Genomic DNA, 6,000 nt, shown 5'->3' on the forward strand with positions numbered 1-6,000 from the left:
CATCTCCAAAATGAGCAGAACAGATCCCTAAACCCTAGTCCCCTGGGGCACATTCCATGCCCCTCCCTCAAGCCATTGAAGCAGAAGGGACCATCCACGTACCTCTTCCACTTCCCCATCACCAAGAAAACAGGTCCCACCTTGCACCAATTAGGAATAGCTGATCCATGAGACAGAACCCATTGATGCTCATTGGACCAAGATCAGCTTCGTGAGACACAGAATCCATCAACACAGATTGGACCAAGAACCCAGATTAGACCAAGAGCTCCCATTAGTCAAAGAATATCAATCAGATCAAAAGAGGAACCCTCAGACACAGACACCACTTGCACAGAGTGAAGGAAGAGATGGGTAGATACCAGTGCAAAAATACAGTCAATAACATAAATACCAATATGGAAACATGAGAACCTAGAGGTTCTACGTCAGCAAGACCTGAACATTCTGAAGAAGAAGAAGAAGAAGAAGAAGAAGAAGAAGAAGAAGAAGAAGAAGAAGAAGAAGAAGAAGAAGAAGAAGAAATAAGTTTTAAAAATGACTTTAAGAAAATGATAGGGGTCTTTAAAGAGGAATGATAATTTTTCAAAAAATTGAAGAAAAGATAAACAAAAAATTGGGAGAAATCAATAAATCCCTTAAACAAAGCCAAGAAAAAACAATTAAACTGGCGAAGGAAACAGTCTAAGATTTGAAAACTGATATAGAGGTAATATAGAAGACACAAACTGAGGGAAGGCTGGAAATGGAAAATCTGAGTAAACAAACAGGAACTACAGATGCAAGCATTACCAACAGAATGCAAGAGATGGAAGAGAGAAACTCTGGCATTGAAGATACAATAAAAGAAATAGATTCATCAATCAAACAAAACACTAAAGCCAAAAAAGTCATAACACAAAATGTCAAGGAATTTTGGGATACCATGAAAAGACCAAACCTAAGAGTAACGGCGATCCACATAATATTCAAACCATGGAACATACAAAATAAAGAAAGAATATTAAGAGCTGCAAAGGAAAAAGGACAAGTAACATACAAGGCAAACCCATCAGAATAACACCTGACTTCTCAATGGAGACTCTGAAAGCCAGAAGGTCCTGGAGAGATGTTATGCAGACACAAGAGATCATGGGTGCCAAACCAGACTACTATATCCAGCAAAATCTCAATCACCATAGACAGAGTAAACAAAATATTCCATGATACAACCAGATTTAAACAATACCTATCCACAAATCCAGCCCTACAGAAAGCACTAGAAGGAAAAATCCAACCTAAGGAAGTTAGATACACCCATGAAAACACAGGCAATAGATAATCCCATACCAACAAATACCAAAGAAGAGAAACACACAACACTACCAACAAAAAAAAAGGAATTAACAATCACTGCTCATTAATATCAATTAATATCAATGGTCTCAATTCGCTTATAAAAAGACACAGGATGACAGAATAAATACAAAAAGGATCCATTCATCTGCTGCATACAAGAAACACACTTCAACTTTAAAGACAGAAACTACCTCAGAGTAAAAGGCTTGGAAAAATCTTTCCAATCAAATGGACTTCAGAAGCAAGCTGGTGTAGCTATCCTAATATCTAATAAAGTAGACTTCAAACTAAAGTCAATCAAAAGGGATCAGGAAGGACATTACATACTTATCACAGGGAAAATCCACCAAGATGAAATGTCAATTCTGAACATTTATGCCCCAAATACAAGGGCACCCACATTTGTAAAAGAAACATTACTAAAGCTAAAATTGCACATCAAATCCCATACATTAGTAGTGGGAGATTTCAACACCCCACTCTTACCACTGGATATATCTGCCAGACTGAAACTTAACAGAGTAATAAGAGACCTAACAGAAGTTATGACTCAAATGGACTTATTAGATATCTACAGATAATTCCACCCAAACACAAAAGAATATACCTTCTTCTCAGCACCCCATGGAACCTTCTCTAAAACTGAACACATGCTCAGTCACAAATCTCAACAGATACAAAAGAATTGGAATAACCTCCATATTTTATTGGACCTGAATAATTTTATTGAAACTGAATATTGCCCAAATGAATCACCAATGGGTCATGAAAGAACTAAAGAAAGAAAATAAAGATTTCCTAAAATTTAATGAAAATGAAAGTACAATATACCCAAACTAATGGAACACTATGAAAGCAGTGCTAAGAGGAAAATTCATAGCACTATATTCCCACATAGAGAAGTTGGAGATTTCTCACACTAGTGACTTAACAACACACCTGAAAACGGTAGAACAAGAAGAAGCAAACTCACCAAGGAGGAATCGACATCAGGAAATAATCAAATTGAAAGCCGAAATCAATGAAATAGAAACAAAGAGAACAATACAAAGAATCAATGAAACAACGAGTTAGTCCTTTGAAAAAATTGACAAGATAGACAAGCCCTTATCCAAATTAACCAAAAGGCAGAGAGAGGGCATCCAAGTCAACAAAATCAGAAATGAAAAAGGAGACATGACAACAGACAATGAGGAAATCCAGAGACTCATCAGTTCATACTCAAAAACCTGTACCCCACAAAATTGGAAAATCTGAAAGAAAAGGACAATTTTATGGATAGGTACCACATACCAAAGTTAAATCAAGACCAGGTAAACTATGTAAATCGACCAATAACCCCTAAGGAAATAGAAACAGTCATTTAAAGTCTCCCAAACAAAAATGCTCAGGATGAGAAGGTTTCAGTGCAGAATTCTACCAGATTTTCAATGAAGAGCTAATTCCAACTCTTCAAATTGTTCTGTACAATAGAATCAAAAAGAACATTACCAAACTTTTTCTGAGGTTACAATTATCCTGATAACCAAACCAGACAAAGATGCAACAAAGAAAGAGAATTACAGACCAATCTCCCTCATGAACATTGATGCAAAAATACTCAATAAAATACTGGCAAACCGAATCCAGGAACACATAAAAAAAATTATCCACCATGATCAAGTAGACTTCATCCCAGGGATGCAAGGGTGGTTCAACATAAAAAAAATCTATCTTTTTAATACAGCATATAAACTGAAAGAAAAAACACATGATCATCTCATTAGGTGCTGAAAAATCCTTTGACAAAATTTAAAACACCTTCATGATAAAGGTCCTAGAGAGATCAGGAATACAAGGAACATACCTAAACATAAAAAAGGCAATTTATAGCAAGCCAACAGCCAACATCAAATTAAATGGAGAGAAACTCAAAGTGATTCCACTAAAATCAGGAACAAGACAAAGCTGTCCACTCTCCCTATATTTACTCAATATGGTACTTGAAATCCTAGCTAGAGCAATAAAACAACAAAAGGAGATCAAGGGGATACAAATGGGAAAGGAAGAAGTCAAACTTTCCCTTTTTGCAGACAATATGATAGTATACATAAGTGACCCAAAATTCTACCATGGAACTCCTACAGCTGATAAATTCCTTCAGTAAGGTGGCAGGATACAAGATTAACTCAAAATCAGTAGCCCTCCTATATTCAAATGATAAATGGGCTGAAAAAGAAATCAAAGAAACAACACCCATTACAATAGCCACAAATAATACAAAATAACATGGGGTAACTGTAACTAAGCAAGTGAAGGACCTGTATGATAAGAACTTTAAGTCTCTGAAGAAAGAAATTGAAGAAGATATCAGAAAATGGAAAGATCTCCCATGCTCATGGATGCGTAGAATCAACATAGTAAAGATGGCAATCTTATCAAAAGCAATCTATAGATTCAATGCAATGCCCATCAAAACCCCAATGCAATTCTTCCCAGACTTGGAAAGAACAATACTTAACTTTATATGGAAAAACAAAAAGCCCAGGATAGCTAAAAGAATCCTGTATAATATAGCAACCTCTGGAAGCATCACCATCCCTGACCTCAAGCTCTATTACAGACCTATAGTAATAAATACAGCTTGGTATTGTCATAAAAACGGACACGTGGACCAATAGAATCAAATTGAAGACCCTGACATTAATCCATGCACCTATGAACATCAGATTTTTAACAAAGATACCAAAACTGTACCATTGGGGAAAAAAGTATCTTCCACAAATGGTGCTGGCATAACTGGATGTAAACATGCAGAAGATTGCATATAGATCCATATCTGTCACCATATACAAAACTCAAGTCCAAGTGGATCAAAGACCTCTACATAAATCTAGTTACACTAAACTTGATAGAAGAAACAGTAGGAAGTAGTCTTGAATGCATTGGCACAGGAGATCACTTCCTAAATATAACACCAGTAGCATAGACATTGAGAGCAACAATTAATAAATGTGACCTCCTGAAACTGATAAGCTTTGGAGAGCAAAGGACATAGCCAGGAAGACAAAATGACAGCCTACAGAATGGGAAAAGATCTTCCCCACATCTGACAGAGGCTGATCTCCAAAATATATAAAGAACTCAAAAAGCTATACATCAAAATATCGAACACTCCAATTAAAAAAAATGGGCTATAGGGCTTAACAGAGAATTTTCAACAGAAGAATCTCAAATGGCTAAAAGATATTTAAGGAATTGCTCAACATCCTTAATCATCAGGGAAATTAAAATCAAAACAATTCCGAGATACCATCTTACACCTGTCAGAATGGCTAAGATCAAAAACACTGAAGAAAGCTTATGTTGGAGAGGATGGGGAGAACACTCCTCCACTGTTGGTGGGAGTGCAAACTTACACAGCCACCATGGAAATCAGTGTGGAGGTTTCTCAAAAAATTGAGAATCAATCTTCCTCAAGACCCAGCTATACCACTCTTGGTCTAATACCCAAGGAATGCTCAATCATATCATAAGGACACATGCTCAATTATGTTCATAGCAGCATTACTCATAACAGCCAGAACCTAGAAACAACTTAGATGCCCCTGAACTGAAGAATGGATAAAGAAAATGTGGCACATACACAATGGAGTACTACTCAGCAGTAAAAAACAATGATATCATGAAATATGCAGTCAAATGGATGGAACTAGAAAATATCAACCTGAGTGAGGTAACCCAAACTCAGAAGGATAAACACAGTATGTATTCACTCATAAGTGGATGCTAGATGTAAGGCAAAAAGGATAACCAGACTACAACACACAGCTACAGAGAAACTAGCTAACAAGGAGGACCCTAAGAGGGACACATAGATAGTCCAGCAAAGGAGAAATAGATGACATCTACATGTGCAAACTGGGAGTGTGTGGGGGAGAATGGAGGGCAAAGAATGGGGGATGAGAACATAAAGAAATGGGAGAGCCGAGCTGGAACAGGGACAGAAGAGGAGTGCAGGGAAAGAGATATCATGATAAATGAAGACATCATGGGAATAAGAAGAGGTATGGTACTTGGGAAGTTCTCAGGAATCCACAAGGATAACCCCACCTTAGACTACTGGCAATGGTTGAGAGGGTGACTGGACTGGTCTGCTCTGGTGACCGGTCTAGTGAATACCCTAACTGTCATCATAGAGCTTCATCCAGTGACTGATGAAAGCATTTGTGGAAATCCATGGCCTGGAGCCAGGCTGAGATCCTGGAATCCAATAAATGAGAGAGAGGAGGGATTTGTGAGCATGAGACATGGAGATCATGATCGAAAAATGTGCAGAGATGACCAGCCACACTAGTGGTAACCCATGAACTGTGGGCTAATAGCGTGGAGCCCCCATAGGATTAGACTAGGCCCTCTGGATACAGGAGATAGTTGTTTAGCTTGAACTGTTTGGGAGACCCCCAGACTAGGGGATCAGGATCCACCCCTGGTGCATGGGCAGGCTTTTTGGAGCCCAATGCCTAGGGTGTGACACCTTGCACAGACTTGGTGCAGGTTGGGAATGGGGGGTGCTTGGACCTGCCTCATCTGAGTGTGCCAGGCTCTGCTGATTCCCCACGGGAGACCCTGATTTGGAAAATGTGGGGATGGGGGTTGTGTTGGGGGGAAGCTGGGTGATGG

The sequence above is a fragment of the Peromyscus leucopus genome, chromosome 1, assembly GCF_004664715.2.
Source record: "Peromyscus leucopus breed LL Stock chromosome 1, UCI_PerLeu_2.1, whole genome shotgun sequence".
Taxonomy (NCBI): domain Eukaryota; kingdom Metazoa; phylum Chordata; class Mammalia; order Rodentia; family Cricetidae; genus Peromyscus; species Peromyscus leucopus.